Raw genomic sequence first — 20,900 nt, 5'->3', positions numbered from 1 at the left:
CCAACTATAAGATTCATGTTGCTCGCACTTATGAAGTCCAAAATGAATAATATGAACCCAATAAAAAGGGTAGAAATATATTATTCACTAGCTTGAGTCGTAATGAGTTTGATAGAGTTCAGCACCTCTGGACTGCTTGTGAAATTTAGTCTACTTTGAGTGTTTTTCATGAAGGCACCAACCAAATCAAGACTCGACACCTGAGCACGTATAACCAAGAATATAAATGTTCGTGCAATGCCCCAAAGAGTTGTTGGATGCCATGTTTGCTTGTTTTGATGGGATTGTCAGCAATCTAAGATCCACTGGAGTTTTACCCTACTCTGATCATGAGAGGATGATCAAGCTTCTCTATACTCTTGATTGTAGCATATGGGAAGTGAAGACATCGAGCATTGAAGAGTCATCCAGTTATGACACATTGACTTGTGATGAACTCTTCATCGAGCTCAAGTTCACTAAGATTGCCAATGCAACAAGGCTAGACCTAGGAAACACTCTGTCTCAGAACATGTCGTTGGTTTCTAGATCTAGTGGTGACAGTTAGTCTAGAGTTGGTGTTTCTTGTTCTAACCCATTAACTAATGACAATATAGTCAATGAGACTAACATGTATACCAAAAATATATGTTAGTAGGTCTCATGGATGCAATACATGAAGAAGCCACCGTAGCCAGGATAAAGTTGGACTGAATTGGAGAAGTCATAGAAAGATTTGCCTCACCGGATGGTCCAGTGCTCTGGGTGTTGAACTCACCAGAGTATATTTGGCAAAAGGAGAGAGAGGCCTGAAGACCTCACTGAAAGGTCCATAATGTTGATGACTAAAGCAAGATGCAAGTTGCAAGATGAACATTGTGGCGGAGAGAAGAAGAAATCTCTTACAAGGTCAATCAAGGGAGATAGTGACAATGGAGAAAGGGGGAGCCACAACAAAAAGGGGACTAAATGGTAAGAACATGCATCCAAGCAATGTGGTAAGACTTTATGCTCGTTTATAATCATTACATTTGGTATCATTTACTATTTACCACTTGCTTTGATTGTGTTACCATCAATCACCAAAAGAGGGAGATTGTAGCGAAAATAGCCATATTAGGTCATGATTGTGATTTTAGCGATTAATGACAACATAGTCAATGGGACTAATATTTTTGTTAAGAATATATGTTAGTAGTTCTCATGGATGCAATACATGAAGAAGCCACCGTAGCCAGCACAAAGTTGGACTAAATTGGAGAAGTCCCAGGAAGATTTGCCTCACTGGATGGTCTAGTGCACTGGATGTTGAACGCACCAGAGCATATTTGGCAAAGGGAGAGAGAGGCCTGAAGACCTCACCGGAAGGTCCGGTGATCAGCAAGTGTGCTCACCGAAGCAATTCTTCCAGAGAAGGGTATCGCGACGAAGAATAAAGGCTAAGCCTCACCGAATAGTTCGGTTATCAAAGCATGGCAACACCAGAGTGTTTCTATCCAGAAGGCTGAATGGAACAACTCACCAGAAAGTACAGTGATCAGAGGAAGATACACACATGAGTATTTCCACCAAAGAAGGTTGCAGCCGTGGAAGATCGAAGATCAACACACCGGTAGGTCCGGTGATGAAGCAAAGCTACACTGGACAATGAATAGTGCAAAGAGGCAGAATAAAGTTCAAGGTATCAGATAGTTCGGTGATAAAGTGATGTGCACCGGATGCTCTCACCGGAGCAATTTAGACAGAGAGGATGCAATTGGCTCGGATGTCTCAGAATAACTCACCGGATAGTTCGGTGATGGAGATGAAGTATACAACGGAATGTCAGGTGTTTATAGAGGCTTGAGTGGGGTTCCAACGGTTAGTTTGTGAGAGTGTACTCACTGGATGATCCGGTGTTAGTACTATTGTTCTTACCGAATCATCCGGTGTTAACAACTTTTTTGAGCAATTGGGTTAACGGCTAGTGTGCGGTTTGAGGCTATAAATACCCCTCCACTCAGACATTTAATGGTATGGCATGCTTCTGGAGTGTAGAGGAAGCTCATACACACTTGAGAAAACATCCAAGCCACCAAAGTGCTTAATGTGATTATCCAAGGCGATTAAGCACAAGATTAGTGAGTGATTAGTGCTTATAGGCATAGAGAGAGTGTTGCTAGGTGGTTGCTGCTTAGAGAATGGATCAAGGAGTAATCTAACCTTGTACCAAGTGGTACACTGGCATCTTAAAGTCTTGGTGACTTACCAGCAAGCTTGTTGACCCTTCGACTTGGTGTCGAGTAGCAACTGGAAGCATGTACAGGGACGTGAAGACCCTTGCCTTGGTCGCTCATGATCTGAAGTGATCACGGTGGCAAGGAATCGGAAGAGAAGCTAGTGGTGAGACCTTGCCTTGGTGGCTCATCCGGGTGGAGGCCTTGTCTTTGCAACTTAGTGGCTCAAGAGTTGTGACTGGGTGCCAACCGAGAGCATATCCTTTGTGGAGCTCCGACGTGGTCTAGGTAATATGAACATCCAAAGACTTGCTATAAATCAATATGTCATCAAAGTAAACCACCACAAATCGTCCAATAAAAGCTCTTAAAACCTCATTCATCAAACGCATGAAAGTGCTAGGTGCATTAGTTAAACCAAAAGGCATTACTAACCACTCATATAATCCGAATTTAGTTTTGAAAGCTGTTTTCCATTCATCTCCAAGTTTCATTCTAATTTGGTGGTAACCACTACGCAAGTCGATCTTTGTAAAAATTACAGAGCCACACAACTCATCAAGCATATCATCAAGTCTAGGAATAGGATGGCGATATCGAATAGTAATGTTATTAATGGCTCTACAATCAACACACATACGCCAAGTACCATCTTTCTTAGGAACCAAAATCACAGGAACAGCACAAGGACTAAGGCTCTCACGTACATACCCGCGGTCCAAAAGCTCTTGGACTTGCTGCTGAATTTCCTTAGTCTCCTCGGGATTGGTTCGATACGCAGCACGATTTGGCAATGTTGCTCCCGGGATCAAATCGATTTGATGCTCTATCCCTCTCATAGGTGGCAGTCCCGGGGGTATCTCAGCTGGGAAAACATCCTCATACTCCTGCAAAAGGTTAGTGGCAGCAGGAGGTATCGAACTAATAACATCATCAAGCGAATACAAAACTCGTTTGCAAACCAAGGTGTAGCAAATATCATTATTAGAAATTTCAGCAAGGTCACTTTTTAGTGCAAGCATAACACCACCCTTCAATTTTATGCCCTCTACCTTAGAACTAGGTGTAGACTTATCCTTTTTAGGTGGGTAAAGAGAATTAGCAACTTGCTGATTTTCAGATTTAGTATCACGCAAATTAGCAGCTCGTTCTTTATCAGCTTGTACAATTTCAGCAGGGGTCATAGGAACCAAAGTAATTTTCTTTCCTTTATGCATAAAAGTATATGTATTACTTCTACCATGGTGTATAGCATCATTATCAAATTCCCAAGGTCGACCCAATAAAAGTGAGCAAGCTTCCATAGGTACCACATCACAGTCAACATAATCAGCATAGGAACCAATGGAAAAAGAAACTCTGCAAGTTTGTGTTACCTTAGCTTTTCCAGCATCATTAAACCACTGAAGATTATATGGATGGGGGTGTTGGCGTGTGGTCAAGCCAAGCTTCTTGACGAAATCTGAACTCACCAAATTATTACAACTACCTCCATCGATGATGACACGTGCTCGCCGATTTTGGATGACGAAGAAAATCTGGAACAAGTTATGGCGTTGCAGCTTCTCTGGTTGTTGTACCTTTGTGCTGAGCGCCCGCTGCACAATGATGCTCCTATAGGTTGCTGTGTCATCACTGCCCAAGATTTCGTTGCTCTCCTCAACAACTGGTTCTTCTTCTTCTTCAATGTCAGAGGCGCTGATGTACCCATCTTCCGTTGCAATGTATGCCCGCTGACTTGGGCAATCCTTCTGCACATGACCGAATCCATGGCAGCGACGGCATTGAATGCCAGAGGTGCGTCCCGTTGATGCAACAGAGGAAGCACTCTTGGAAGGTCCCTGCAAAACAGAATTTTTACCTGAGCCCGAAGGTCGTGTAGTGACAGGATTTGGTGCCGTAGCTGCTTGTTGCTTGCTCGCTGGTGAGGGAGCCCTGTAAGTGGATGGTTTGGACAGCCCAAATGATGGTCCTGTGCGCGGCGTGTATGTGGTGCTGGCCTTGTACTTGCCCTGCTGCTCACGCCCCTGCAACTCCTTCTCTGCAAGCATAGCAAACTGAAACAACTGGTTGACATTGTTAAATTCTTTATAATCAATAATATCCTGGATTTCACGTCTCAAACCCGAATAAAATCGACAAATAGAATCTTCGTTTCCCTCTACTATGCCACAACGCATCAAGCCCTTTTGAAGCTCACCATAATAATCCTGCACAGATTTATCTCCCTGTTCTAAGCGCATCAATTTCTTACGCAAGTCTCTATGATAAGATGGGGGAACAAATCTATCACGCATAGCAACCTTAAGCTCTTCCCATGTACGAGGTGTGGCACCATCTGCAGCTAAACCAGTCCACCAAATAATAGCAAAATCTTTAAACTCACTAGTGGCTTGTCTAACTCTATGTTGTTCAGGTACTTGATGGGCACTAAATTTTTGCTCTACTGTCATCTCCCAATCAAGATATCCCTTAGCATCATAATGTCCCGAAAAAGAAGGTATAGTAAATTTAACCTTAGCATAAGGATCTTCAGGAGCTCGATTATACATACCTCGATGGTGGTGGTGATGTGGAACGCCACCCATACCTGTGGTGTTAGTGCGAAGACGATGCCGTAATCTGTTTTGCAATGTCGCCGCTGGATCAACATTAACATCGTCATCATACAACTCATCACCGGTGTTGCTTCCATTCACATCTTCGTTGTGCACAGGACGGTTTTCCAAAGCATTTACCCTGTCGGTGAGCTCGGATAACCGTTTGTCCATCCGCTCAACCGCGTTTGCGAGTTTCATCTCAATTATCGCTTCAGTGACAGCCTTGATGACTGTCTCCCTCATCTCCTTCTGAGCATTGTCTACAACAGCTTGTAGCTGCTCTTGGCTGACACACTCCTTGAAGTCCTTTGGCGTTTTATCTCCTTCAACTGACATTGTGGAAACAAACACAACAACAAACAGTGAAGGTTATCCCTAATAATCGTACTACAAAGATGGAGTGGTGCCTCTCAATCAAGATCAGCAAAGGTAGACACCTTACCAAGCTCTTACCAGGGTTTCTTACCAGCAAAGCAAAGGATACCTGGAAGGCGTGCGAGCGATTGCAGGGATGCAAACCAGTGCTGTTCAGAAGAATCTGTGGGGCTTGGAAGGCACACAAAGAGAACAAATATGTATATGTGGAACACAAATCAGAAACAGATAGTAATGCTGAATTATAGTCCCAAGTACTTGTTCTCGTTGCTGGCCTAAAGTGTTGCAAGTACCAAGTATGTGTGTTAAACAAGGTGGAGAAACAAGTATGATGGATAGCAAGAGCAACAGAAACAAAGAACTAAACAGCACACGCTAACACAGCTCACTTTGCCCTTCTCTATGTGCTCCTCTAGATATTGTTCCTCTTTTGCCCCTCTCTTTTTTCTATTTTTTTGGGCTGTCGTTGTTTTTTTGGGAAAATTCGACTTTTTATTTTTATTTTTTTGATATTTTTTTTCACTTAGGAGCACACAAGAGGGAACCACAGAAAATTTGAGCTTAAACAAGTGAAAGACGTGACCTGTAGAATTTTCTGAAGTTCAGCCGTAAAATGAGAAAAATATTTGGAAATTGAAAACTCAAACTTCGGAGGCGAATTTGGGAATTCTGATTTCGCCGAACCCGCAAAGCGGGGGACGAACAGATCCGAAACGCTGTTTCGATGCGAAAAACTCTATGACTTTTCTGAAAACGGAGTTCATATGCGAAAGTTATGCCCGATTTGAGAAATGACTCCGAATTAGAGGACAAAACGGGAAGAAAGTGGGGAAAATATGCGACGGAGGCTAGGGTTTGATGGAAACGGTGGGGGAAAACACACGAACTGGACTCTAACACGACCTAACCAGCAACAAGACCTTGACCAGGACACAAACTCAACACGACGAACTCTGAAACTGAAATATGCAAAAGCTAAAGGCGCGGAAGAGTTGTAGGACAGGAAAAAAAAAACGATATGGCAGTGGACTATGGAACGAAGGCGAAAACATTCGAAACTAAGGGTAGATATGAACCTGATGGTATACCTGAAGCTCTGAATACCACTTAATATGAACAAGGGTTCCCGATCTTCCGAAAGGTTCTGGTAACTCTCGATTTGGTGGAAACGAGACACAAGTCGATCCGGCTTCCGAACAACACGATCCGAAACCCCGCAATCGCAGCACCACGTCTCCTCTGGTTATCAACCGGCGTTGCACGGTTGACCTCGCCAAGAAGGCTAAAATCCTTGCCTGCGAATCGAAGAACACAAGCAAGAACAAGGAAGAATGCAACCAAATTGCAGATGAATGATTAATCTCACGAGTTGGGGTCTCACAAACCGACGAAACGGCGAAACTGTTCTTGACAGAATAATCTAAGTAAAACCCAACCCTAATTAGGGCGACGGCTACTGTATATAAAGGATTAGGGTCGGCCAAGGACCCCTAGACGCGTCCCTACTGGACTCCAACACAATACATGGCCCAACGGACCAAAAACGGTGACGCAGCACCGGGACAGATTCTGGACGCTGACTTGTTTCGACGTTTCCCGTTGACTCAGAAGGAATTTGGACCTCAAACCAACGCCATTGGTTTCCTTATGAAATTATCTTTCCAACCATATGTGAATCGTCGAAAACGAAGTCCGGATGCGTCCTGGGCGTCCGTTTTATTGCTCGCTGGTCCTGGAGGCCGAGGCTGATTCGGACTCGAGTTGGACTGGACCTCCAGTTGTTGGACGTCCTAGCTGCTCCTCCACGCCTCCAAGCCTTCCTCTATGTGTTTCCTTGTCCTCTCCATGATTCCTAAATAACACATAATCATTAGGTAGTAATCTATTCTCAAAATTATATAAAGAGTTGCTTAGGAACGAGCTCATCTCTAAATTTAATTGTCGTGCGCGAGCTCTTGTGATTGGACCTTGAAAGTTCAATGGAGGATCATTGTATGTATCCGAGGGAGTGATGTCCTCATCACTAGGAGTGGCATTCATGCCATCGATACCATGGGATAAAAATCCCTTGTGCCGAGTTTGCTCTCTCTACCTTATTTACGTTTCCGTATTTACATTCTTGCAATTTACCTTCTTAGATACGTTACAAGCGCTTTGATCAGTAGAGTAGACACACTAGATAAACCTACAGTACATTTAAATAGAAATTGATATAGGTTTATCTTGTGTTATTTTTAGTGCCAAATAGATTCTAAGTGTCCTAATTCACCTCCCCTCTTAGGACGTTACCGATCCCTTCAGTGTGGATGTGCTTGAAGATGAGAATCTTGCACTGATTGCGAAGAAGTTCATCTGCTTCTACAACAACTTCTGAGACTGGAGGAGAGGTGGTTCTCGGGCTTGATTTAAGTGTAGTGACACCACCCACTTCAAGGCAGATTGCTTCAAGCTCAAGAAAAGTGAAGATTGCAACCACGACTACAAGCACAAGAAGTCCAAGAAGTCTTTTTCAAGAATCGCGACAAGATGACCAAAAAGACGGCCAAGACAGCTTGAAGGGCGTTTGTGGTGGTGCTCAGCGACATCAACACTTCCTCAAGCATGAAGGAGAACTCAGAGGTGGAGGACGAGCCCATGAAGAACAAGAAGAAGGCCAAGGACTTCACCGTCCTTTGCTTCATGGCATACAACAATGACAACAACCTTGAGCTTGATTCTTCTGATGTATCACCCTTCTATGACCAGCTTTCCATTCAGGTTGATACCTTGAATGATGTGCTTATTAGCAAGGATAGTTTGCTTAAGAAAGTGGTTCGTCAGGTTATGGAACTCAAGTCTAGGCTAGAGTGTTCATCTTTTGAGATTTAGTTGCTTAAGTCTCGAGTAAATGATGATGAGTGTGATAGTTGCCTTATGGTCATGAGTGAGCTTGCCGAGCTTCTGACTTTGTATGCTCAAGTCACCAGCTAGCTTGACACTGCCGAGAAGAAGCTCCTTGAGGTGGAGTCTAGACCTACTCTCTTAGGCGCTTGCAAAAATTGCCCTTTGCTATCAAATGATGTTGATGTGAAAGCCGTGCGCATAAAGGAGCTAGAGTCTAGATTGGAGAGTACTGAGAGTTCTAAGGATGTGCAACCAACTTGTTCCACCTGCATCGTCCTGAAGAACAAGCTCAGCTGGGTTAGAAGGAAAGTTGAGAAGCTCATGACCGAGAATGATTATCTCCTTTCTCTTGTGGACAAGTGCTTAGAAGGTAAGGGAAAAATGGATTTGGTCTCAACTAAGATTAAGATGTGTGCTGATAAGGCATGTTTAGCCTTGAGTTTGGGTTTTGAGAGGCTGGCTTATAATAGGATTGGTAAGACTATTTTCACCTCACCTATTACGCTAGAAGCCGAGAAGTCCAAAATCAATGTCACACCACTACTCATCAAGAAACCCACTTCACAACCCACAAAGAAGAAATTCACAACACAACCCAATAGAGCTCCATAGCCAAAGATGAGAGCACATGTGAGAGAACCTAGAATGACTGGCAGTCATGCACTTGAGAGACGCTACCCTGGTACCTACTGTCAAAGAGAGGGACACTTAGTTTGGTTTTGCTTTCGCCATATGAGAGATGAGCGATGTAAGTGGGAATGGAGCTCTTGGAACATATATCGCCCCTCTGTTAGTATATATTAGTCTTTTCCTTGCTTCCACCCACGAGTTCCAGATGCTCTTCAGTTCTGTTTTAGAGGTGGTATTTGACGTGGATCTTACCATGATTCATATTATTTTGGTACCCGTGTAAGAGGCTTTTAGTTGCAATGTTTGGTGGACCACGTTTTCCCTATTTCATTGATTTGTATGCATCTACTTCTACTATTTCAGGGCGGATGAGTACTGCATTCCCAAGAGATTTTTGTCTAACCCCAGTACTAAGCCATCCACTTATTATTTATCTCATATGTAGGTGGCATGCAGAGGCCTAGAGAAAAGTGGCTCATCAACTCTGATTGTTTGCACCATATGACCGGAGTTTCATCATGGTTCTCCAGCCTCACCCCGACAAAGAGACATGAGTACATTACTTTTGGGGATGATCGGAAAGAAAGGTTGAAAGCCAAAGGTATGGTAAAGGTGAATGAGAGTTTCACTTTTAAAGATGTGACTTTGGTGGAGCATTTAGGATACAATTTATTTTCTGTATCTCAGTTGTTGGATAAGGACATGGAAGTGAGTTTCAAACGCGATACTTCTTGAGTTCTTGATTCTTCATGCGCTTTGATTTGTTGGATTTCCAAAGTTGGGAGAGTTTTTGGAGCCGATTTTTTTGAGTCTATTGGTTCTTCTAGATGCTTAATTGCTAAACCTTCTTCTGATCTTTAGATGTGGCATAGAAGACTAGGGCAAATGAGTTTTGATTTTGTTTCTCGTTGAGTGCCCTAGGCTTGATCTGAGGATTGCCCAGGCTCAAGTTTGAGAAGAACCTTGTTTGTGCTCCTTGTCGGCATGACAAGATGGTTACCGTATCTCACCCACCAGTCAATCTGGTGATGACTGAATGACCGAGATAACTTCTCTATATGGACACTATTGGTCCTTCTTGGGTTCGTTCGACGGATAGGAAGTGGTATGTACTTGTCATTATTGATGATTACTATCGTTACTCTTGGGGTTTCTTTCTTGTTAGTAAGTATGAAGTGCTCTCATACTTTTGGAACTTAGTTTTGAGATTGTTCAAAGAACTCCCTAGTGCATTGAATGCAATTCGTAGTGATAATGACACCGAGTTCAAGAACTATCTCTTTGATTCTTTCTTTCTTGAACATGGCATTGAGTATGAATTTTTCACCCCACACGTTCCTCAGCAGAATGATGTAGTTGAGAGGAAGAATCACACTTTGGTGGAGATAGCTAGGATGATGCTTGATGAGCATAGGACTCCTAGAAAGTTTTGTGTAGAGGCTATTAGCACATCTTGATATATCTCTAATCGGATTTTCTTACGCTCGATTTTGAATTTTGAATTTGTGCTTTGGGAGGAAGCTGAAGGTTTCACATTTGAGAGTTTTTGGTTGTCGATGATTCATCATAAAGTGTGGCAATCTTGACAAGTCCGAGTCGCGTTCTTCCGATGAAATTTTCTTCGGGTATTCACTTCATGGTTATTCTTATAGTGTTTAAAATCTTGTTACTAACACTATCATTGAATTCTGTTATGTGACTTTTGATGAATCAACCCCATGTGTTAATTCTATTTTTGAGTATGCAGGTGATTAAGAGACGAGCAAAAGCATCTTTGTGGATGACGACCTTCTAGCTCTCATTGATGATGAGGATGATCCACTACTTCCTGTCATTGCTCCTGCTTCAGAGCTAACTCCTGCTACTTCTACACCAGCGGAGGGTCCTATTGCCTTTACTTCCACTTTAGCTGCTTTCGCGCCTTCACTAGTAGAAATTGAAGGGAAGATCATCTCATAGCGCAAGACTCCTTGACACATTCAGCGGAGACATCCCCTAGAGCTGATGATCGGCGATCTTAGTGAGAGGGTAATGAGGTCTAAATCTGTTTAATATGCTCATTTCATAGATTCTATTTTTTTTTTGCTTCTTTCGAGCCACATGATGTTGGACACGCTCTTTCTAATTCAAATTGGGTCAATGTCATGCATAAAGAACTAGAAAACTTTGAGAGAAACAAAGTTTGGGTCCTTATAGAGCCATACTCTAACATTCATATTATAGGTACCAAATGGGTCTTCAAGAACAAACAAGGGGAGGATGGATCAGTTGTTAGAAACAAGGCTAGTCTTGTGGCTTAGTGTTTCACTCAAATAGAGGGGATAGACTTTGGAAAGACCTTTGCACTAGTAGCTAGGCTAAAAGTTATTAGGATTCTCCTTGCATTTATGGCATCCCAAAGTTTTAAGTTGTGTCAAATGGATGTCAAGAGTGCTTTCCTAAATAGTTTCATAGATGTAGAGGTCTATGTTAAGCAACCCCCAAGTTTCGAGCATCCCAACTACCCACATAGAGTATACAAGCTTCAGAAAGCTTTGTATGGGCTTAAGCAGGTGCCTAGGGCTTTGTATGATAGGATTAAGTCTTTCTTGCTATACCATGAGCATGTGATGGGGTCTGTGGATAAAGCTTTGTTTACTTTTAGGCTTCACAATGATTTTCTACTTGTTAGATATACATAGATGATATTATTTTTGGTGGCTCTTATTATGCACTTGTGGCCAAGTTTGCAGGAACTATGAGTAGAGAATTTTAGATGTTGATGATGGGTGAGCTAAACTTCTTCCTTGGACTACAAATTAAGCAATGCAAATAAGGTACATTCATCTACCAGCCGAAGTACACCAAGAATTTGCTAAAGAAGTTCGACATGAGTGATGCAAAGCCCTTGACAATACCGATGACTACATCAACCGTGCTTAATCCGGATGAAGATGGTGAGGTGGTGGACCAGCGGGAGTACATGAGTATGATTGGCTCCCTCTTGTACCTAACTACGACAAGACCCGACATCCACTTCGCTGTCTACTTGTGTGCCCACTTCCAAGCGTCACCAAGGACATCTCACCATCAAGCAGTGAAGCGCATATTGAGGTATCTCAAAACACACCATTGAGTATGGTCTTTGGTTTTCTACATCTTCTTCTCTGTTCGTGGTTTTTTGGATGTGGATTTTGCTAGTTGCATAATTGACAGGAAGAGTACCTTAGGTACTTATCATTTCTTGGTACATCTCTTGTTTGTTAGTCTTCTTGCAAACAGCCTAGTGTTGCACAGTCAACTACTGAAGCTGAATATGTTACTGCCGCTAGCTGTTATTCTCAGATTTTGTGGATGGTTGCTACCTTGAGCGATTTTAGGTTAGATTTCAAGAGCGTGCAACTTTTGTGTGACAAGATCAATACCATCAACTTAGCCAATAACCCAGTCCAATATTCTAGAACCAAATGCATAGATGTGAGATTCCACTTCTCGAGAGACCATAATGAGAAGGGAGGCATTAACTTGAGATACATTGATACCTAACACTAGTTTGCTATCATTTTCACCTAGTCTCTAGATGCAACAAGATTTTTTGACTTGAGGGGAGAGGCTTAGAGTGTACCATCCATATGGAAGTGTGAGGGAGAGTTGCCATTGTACATACTCTATCTTACCTATGTTGCACTTCCATTGCATAACACCATGTAAGATAAGCATAGTAGTTAAGTTTTGACTTGTATGTCTTTAGCATTTCCTTTTGCTAGTCTTGAATTGGACCAGGTTGAGTAGTTGTACGGAGCAAAATTTTAATATGAGACTCATCTTGATGCTTTGGTATGAAATATTTCAATCAAGCTATGTGGGGGAACCATCCAAATAATATTCTAGTTAATCACCAAGTCGATCATTTAATCACGACTTTAACGATTAACCAGAATAAGCAATTATAACCAAGCTTAATAAAGAGTGAGTATTTAAATTATCTTAGAAGTTCTTAACCATTTACAAGTTTAACAATTTACAACAAAAAAGATCTAGGCGGATACTAAAACTGATCAACTCCTAGCCAAAATAGAAACTACACAGCAGAAACAAAAGCTAAAGACAACAAAAGATAGGTGAAACCATATGCCCTTAGTCTTCACCCCCAAAGCGCGACCTCCGAGTAGTTGCCTACTCATTCCCACCGTTAGCATCGACGAGAGTGAAGTAGCCAAACACCGCATCTTCCTCACCTACAAAACCTGTAGAGCAGTTGAGTATGAAGGCTTGCAAGACTTAATCCATATAGGGTACATATAAGTAACCCGACTTCAAGGATTATGCATTGAGCCATTAGCAAGAAAAAAGGCCACAAGGTTTATTAAAACATATGCGCCTGCAACCTAGACACATATGTGTGAGCATCTAAACATAACCAACATACCCTTCCAAACCTGTAACTACCAACCTCCACATAAATATAATTGGAACCCTAGTAATACAACAGTAGCTAGCCATCAACATTACCCAACATACCATTCATACCACCATCCCACATTCGTAACTCTACGACCGATACAAATGAACAGAAGTATACTCATGATCGAGAACGTGGCAACATGAATTGTTTTTACACCCTACAAAGGGTACTCCTTTACCTACATGACTCGAGGACCATACGGCTCACATGTCCACACAGGCCCACGCGAGAGGGTACTCGTGTCAACCTTTCCCAATAAGCTCTAACCGTTTGATCATGCGCCGATAGGTGCGGGGGTCATCCAGAACTACTTCCGGAGCAAACTGGTACCCCTACAAGCCCGTCTGCTCACACCATAGACTTGCACACCAAAAGTCCACAGCTACAAAGGTATTCGGCTTATCATTCCCATATGCGACATGTAGTAAGTATGGAAAGTGCTAAAGGCAACTTCTTTGACGGATGCTGCTTAACTAATGCAAAGCGGTCTATGGTGCCTAGACTCCTCTCCTGAACTACCCCGAGGAACACCTTTGGGGCAGAAGACACCCCTAACACCGCCCACATCTCATCTCATCATTGACATCATGATCAATATTTGTGAATAATAAGTAAGCTCTAAGCTCACGAACAATGGTTGCACCATTGCTCGACTTCTACCGAGGACCTATGCATTGCTAAGCTTTTTGACCAACTTTCAAGTTAGACATCAACAATGTTATCAAGACTACAAGGATACGGATTAGCAAATAACCAAGGAAGAACAATGCATCGCATAGGTTCTACCCATATAAGCCCGGCATCGACTCATTGTACATGCAAACTTACATAAAGCATAGTTTATCAATTTTAGACTCCACAATTCAAATCAAAGGGTGCAATATGCTTAGATTCTTACCTTGCTGCTCTGGGGTCTACCTGATACTTCCCTCACAACACTCACAAAACTCCAGGAGGTTGGCGTCGCCTTCACTCACTTGGATTGTCGGCGTAATGCCCTCTAAATGAATCAAAATGCATTGCATAAACAAATGAATGATGAAAAAAAAACGTGCAAATGACGCATGCTTGAAGTAAAAATAGAGCGTTGCATTTTGAAAATATTTGTAAAGGACCGCTAAGGGATTAGGGTTTCGAAGTTTGAAACCTCGCACAAGGTAACCTAACTATACCTAGCCTTAATAGGCTAGCGGTCAGACCAACGTGTAGGTGGCAGTCTGACTGGCGGCCAACAGAGTGTTTTGGCCTCTAGCGGTCTGACCCTAGGCATGGTGGCGGTCAGACAGCCCACCAATGATTAGAACGGCCCTAGTGGTGGTCATACTCATGTATAATTTTCAACTCGGATTCTCCGATCCTAACTGGCGGTCAGATCGGCCCTAGTGGTGGTCAGACCGCCAGACCTTGCTGGCAGCGCCTTTGCGGGGTCGCCAGCAAGGAATTTGACAAAACCTTTGACAATGAAGGGTACCAAAATGCTCTATAAGACTAATAGAGTGTTCCTAAAGTGATTCGGACATTATTCACTAAGCTAAATTCCAAATACCTCATGGATTGGTTCTAGGCTATGTTGAACTTGGGCCTAAATGACACGAGGGTCGAATCAAGCTCAGAAAAAAATGGGGAAATGGTAGGGGATAGCTCACTTCAACTTATGGAAGCTTTCTATTGGATTGGAATGCTTTGGGGAGTCTCCGATTCGTGAATCAACTCCCGGAGTGGTGGTGAAGCTTGCGGAGGAGGAAACACATGAGGAATGCTTTTCCGGCAAGGAAAAGAGGGGGAAAACTTGGGGAAATTCTCTTGAAAGCTCGTGGGAGTTCCCACCTCCGATCTCCGACCTTCAAACATGACGAACGAATCTCTCTTTCTCTCTCTAGGGTCGAGTGAAGAGAGGGAGAGTGAGAGAAAAGTGAGAGGGAGGGAGCAAAAGAAAGTGATCAATCTACTTAACCCGAGCCTCTATGTGGTCAGGCCGCGGGAAATCCACGTGGCAGCACACCTGGCAGTTAGACCACAGGTGACTCCGGTCAGACCACCAGGGTGTCCTTTTGCTAAAATTTTCCTAAGTCTCCCTTCATCATCCTCCTTCTATTATTTTCTTTCCCCCAAAGTATTTAGGGATTTTCCAAAGTGCTCTAAACCATCCCTAAGGTATTTAAAACATGTTTAATTAGTTTTTGATAGACAAACATGTGTAAGCACAAGCGATGATGATTTTGCATTTTTGGGATATGACAACCTCCCCCCCCCCCCCGCGCCAAGAAGAATCTCGTGCTGAGATTCAAAAATTCTTGGGAGAAGGGGATGGTGATGAAATGGGAAAGGATTCTCTGCTATTGGAGAAAGAATAACATCGACCTTCATTGATGGAATGAAAAGATAGCCATAGGACCTCTCTGTGAACTGGAAGTCAGACCGCAACTAGGCTCGGTCAGACTGCAGCGTGGTTAGATCGCAGAAACGATGCTTAGACCGAAATCTATATAGGGAGTTTTGGGCTCTTATGGTCAGACCGACGGTGTGGTGACAGTCAGACCACCAACCAACAGTCAGACCGCCCAGGGTGCAAAGAGTTTTGAATTCCAAATGACATTGGTGGTTAGATCGCAGACCAATCATGGTTAGACCGCCAGAAGCATGACTCTCCTGATTGGGTGGTTTTTAGGCACAAACCCTTGGAACAAAACTTTTATTCAACATAGCGATGAATATAGACATGTGAGATATTCCAATGTGAAAAAATTACAATGGTATTTATAAGTTCGCAAAAAGTTTGGTATATTCGGAGTGGATTTTATCCTCACGCTCCCAAGTCACTTCATCTTCGGTGTGGTTGCTGCATTGAACTTTGATGAACTTAATCAAATGCCACTGAGTTTTGCATTCCACTTCATCCAAGATTTGGATTGGTCGCTCACAATATGAAAGATCCGACTGCAGGTCTTGGTTTGCAACTTTGATCACTTCGGTTGGATGTCTAAGGCATTTCTTCAATTGCGACACGTGAAATACATTGTGAACGGCGGAGAGGGATGGAGGAAACTCCAATTGGTAGACCACCTCTCCACGCTGAGCAACAATTTGGAATGGTCCCATGTATCGGGGTGCTAGCTTTCCTCTAACTTGAAAGCGTGGAACTCCTTTAAGTGGAGAAACCTTGAGATACACAAAATCTCCAATATCGAACACAAGTTCTCATTGGCGGTGATCTGCATAGCTCTTCTGTCATGACTGAGCCGTGAGGAGACACTTTTGAATAGTCAGAACATGCTGTTCTGCCTCCTTGACCAAGTCTGGGCCTAGAAAGCTCTTTCGCTAGATTCAGACCAATTCAATGGTGTTCGGCATCTATGGCCATAGAGAGCTTCAAACGGGGACATCTCAATACTTGATTGATAGCTATTATTATATGAGAACTCGGCGAATGGCAAGGAAATCTCCCACTTCTTCCCATACATGAGCACACAAGCTCGGAGGATATCTTCTAGAATTTGGTTCACCCGTTTTGTTTGACCATCAGTCTGAGGGTGGTAAGCGGTGCTGCGAAAGAGCTCGGTTCCCATGGCCTCATGAAGGCTTCTCCAGAAATGAGAAGTGAATTGAGTGCCTCGATCATAAATGATCTTCTTAAGAATTCCATGGAGGCAAATAATTTGAGTGACGTACAATTCTATTGCTTGACCGAATACGTGGTCTTGACAGGAAGGAAATGAGTGTACTTTGTTAATCGGTCCATAATGACCCAAGCTGAGTCATATCCATTTGAGGTCTTCGGCAATCCAGTAATAAAATCCATTCCGATCTCCCCCACTTTCAGGAGGGAATAGGCAAAGGCTGGAGTGTACCAGCTGGCTTGAGATGTTCAGCTTTCACCCTTCGACAGACATCACATTCAATAACGTATAGAGAGATCTCTTGCTTCATGCGACTCCACCAAAATCCAGGCTTAAGGTCTTGGTACATCTTACTACTCCTTGGATGAATGGATAGCAATGAGTCATGAGCTTCATCCATAATTTTCTTCCTCAATGCGTCGACTCTCAAAACAACTATCCAGTTCCCAAACCACAAGACACCTTGATCATCCTTAGAGAAACATATAGCCTTGCCTTCCTTCGTTTTGTCTTAGATTTGGGCCATGCCCTTGTCATCCTTTTGAGCTGCTTTGATGTCATCTAGGATGGTGGATTTAATCTCCAAATTTGCAAAAAAAATCGCTCCAGAACCATCTTGAGTCCAAGCCATCAGAAATCATCACAAAGTGCAGTGACCCTGGGCTGGAGCGAGAGGCAATTGCATCGGGCCTTTTGATTCAATGCATCGGCAACCACATTCGCCTTGCTGGGATGATAATGCACTTCTTGCTCATAATATTTGATTAACTTGAGCCATCTTCTCTGTCACATGTTCAGATCAGCTTGAGTGAAGATGTATTTGAGACTTTTGTGGCCCGTATAGATACAACTCAAATTTCCTAGCAGATAGTGGTGCCAAATCTTTAGAGCGTGCATGACTGCCGCAAGCTCCAAGTCATGAGTTGGGTAGTTCTTCTCATGGTGCTTCAACTGACCTGAGGCATAAGCTACAACTCTGCCCTCTTGCATAAGGACAAATCCGAGGCCTATGTGGGAGGCATCGAAATAGACGTCGAAACCTTTGTCCACTTCAGGCTGAGCAAGAATAGGAGCGGTCATGAGCAATTTCTTCAAGGTTTGGAAAGCTGACTCACATTTACTCGACCACTCAAACACACCCCATTGCTTCAATAGCTTTTGTCATTGGCTTGGCAATCTTGGAGAAATTCTTGATGAACTGGAGGTAATAGCCCGCAAGTCCGAGAAAACTCTGGATATCAGTGACATTTTTGGGTTGAACCCAATTGAGAACCTCCTGAACCCTGCTCGAGTCAACTATGACACCACTTTTAGACAACACATGACCCAGAAAAGCGACCTCCTTGAGCCATAACTCGCACATGCTGAACTTGGCATATAGTTGGTGATCTTGAAAGCGGCCAAGTATAACACGGAGGTGCTCTGTATGCTCTTCCTCAGTCTTGGAGTATATAAGAATGTAGTTGATGAAAACCACGACAAACTTGTCAAGTTCCTCCAGAAACACAGTGTTCATCAAATACATAAAGACTGCCGGTGCATTCATCAAGCCAAAGGACATGACGGTGAACTCATAAAGACCGTAACGAGTTGAGAAAGCTACCTTTGGAATATCCTCTAGTTGGACCTTGATTGGATGATAGCCTAGTCTCAAGTCAATCTTTGAGAAAACTCGGGCACCAATCAACCGATTGAACAGAATATCGATCCTGAGAAGTGGATAATTATTCTTGATCGTGACCTCATTCAGCGGATAGTAATCAACACACATCCGTAGAGTACCATCCTTTTTCTTCACAAAGAGTATCGAGCATCCCCAAGGTGAGGAACTCAGACGAATAAAACCCTTTGAAAGCAACTCTTGAATTTGTTTCTTCAACTCAACAAACTCATTTGACGGCATCTTATAAGACTTATTTGAAATTAGAACCATTCCGAGAAAACGATCAATTGAGAATTCTACCGCTCGGTCGGGTGGCATTCCTAGCAACTTTTCTAGGAAGACATTAGGAAATTCACAAACAACCAGAATACTCAGAAGATTCATGGCTGAGATGACTTTCAAGGCATAAAAGCAAGGATGAATCTCAACATAGCACCAGGTGCATCAATATGATAAGAGGAAGGTAAAATCTTGGTGACCATGCTGTAACTCGAGACGTAACTCTCCTTTACAAAACAATGAGATGCACCTGAATCAAAAAGCACAATTATAGGGCATGAATTCACAAGTAACATACCCATCAACACATTATCTTCATCCCGAGCTTCCTCGGCGGCGGTGTAGCGCACTCGGCCATGCTTGGGGACGTCCGTAGCTTGGGAGGCTTGCTGAGGTGGTTGAGCTGATAGTGATGACTTTGGAGCAGTCACCACGGTTCCCAGCTTCGAATAAGGGAAATCATGCGTATAATGACTGACGCGCCCATAGTTGTAGCACAGGCCGCCGGGTGATGAGTAATGTTGGCCTGATCTTCCGATAGGTAGCGATAAGTCGGTGGGTGGAGAACTCGACGTTGATGATCCAAAGGCTTCGACCCGAACAGATCGTCTCCCTTGCAATCACTACACCACAGCTCCGTTGGTTATCAACCGTGTCGCGCGGTTGACCTCGCCAAGAAGGCTCAATCCCTGCAAGCGTACCGAGAACACAAGCAAGAACGTAGAAGATGCAATCTGAAATATTGCGAATTGAATTCAAGCACTCGAAGTCAGGGTTCCACAAACACTTGCGGCGGCCTAGTCGGTCCGGAACAAGAGCAAAAATCTCACAACTGTGTGTAGATCAATATCTAAGCAAAACCCAACCCTAATTAGGATGGCGGCTACTGTATATAAAAGACTAGGGTCGGCCAAGGACCCCTGAACGCGTCCCTAATGGACTCCAACACGATACACGGCCTAACGGCCCAAAAGATGGTGGCGCAGCACCCTGACAGATTCTGGATGTCCACTTATTTTGATAATTCCTGTTGACTCAGAAATAATTTGGACATGGAACCAGTCCCGTTGGATAGCTTATCTCCTTAGCTTTCCAACCATGTGTAGAACGTCAAAAACGGAGTCCGTATGCATCCTGGGCGACGATTTTAGTGCAGGCTGGTCCTGGACTCCGAAACGGACTCAAACTTGATTGAACCTCCACCTTGGCTTGGGCGCCCTTGCTGTTCTTCTCCCGTGTTCCTAAGTAATAATACATCACAATTATTTAGTAGCATCCCATCCTTATCAAAATATAAAGGAACACTAAGGAACAAGCTCACCTCATGATTTAGTTGACGTGTACGAGCTCGTGTCAATGGACCTATTGTTGGAGGAATACTCGGTGTGTGTATCCGAAAGAGTGATGTCCTCATCACCGGGGCTACCAGTCACTCGCTTGAGAACCGACGGGTCTCAAAGGATGTCCTTGCAGAGCGGAGATGGATGGACGCCACACTATCCATATCGGTCATGGAGCAGTCGAAGCTGATATGTGAGATGGTGGAGGTTGACTTTCCGTCCGTGCAAGTTGAGAACTCTTGCCCATGGAATGTGACGGGACCCTCTTGCGCTTCTTCTCCTTAGGGTGGTTCTTCAGCTTGAACTCCACCATGAGAGAGATGCTCACTAGTTTGTTGAAGTTGGAGAACTCATGCGTCGATAGTAGGTCTTGCATCTTGGAGTTAAGGCCGTTCACAAAGAGGTATTATCTCCGCTCACCGATGTTGAGCTCACCCTGAGGATACTGTGCAAGGTGGTTGAACACTTGGACATACTCCATCACCAATCAGCCTCCTTGCTTGAGGTCCATAAACTCCCATATCTTGATCTCCATAAGGCCCTTAGGAATATGAAAGTCATGGAATGCCTGGCGGAACTCCGCCCAAGACACCCAATGATTGGCGGGGTGCATAGCCAGAAAGTTGGACCACCACGCGCCCGCCGCGCCTTGGAGCTGATGGGCGGCGAAGAGCACCTTCTCTTGGTCCTAGCACTGAAGGAGTGTGAGCTTCTGCTCGATGGTGCAAAGACAATGATCAACGTTGATGGGGTCCTCAGCACGCATGAAGGTAGGTGGCTGAGTCCATAGAAAATCTGAGAAGTCATCTCGATGCCCGGCCCCACCTCCTCCATGAGGTGCTGTGTTGTGCACGAGAGCCTCGAGGAGTGCTGT

This window comes from Phragmites australis, chromosome 6, assembly GCF_958298935.1.
Source record: "Phragmites australis chromosome 6, lpPhrAust1.1, whole genome shotgun sequence".
NCBI classification, from domain to species: Eukaryota; Viridiplantae; Streptophyta; class Magnoliopsida; order Poales; family Poaceae; genus Phragmites; species Phragmites australis.
Note: the sequence above shows the minus strand (reverse complement) of the source record.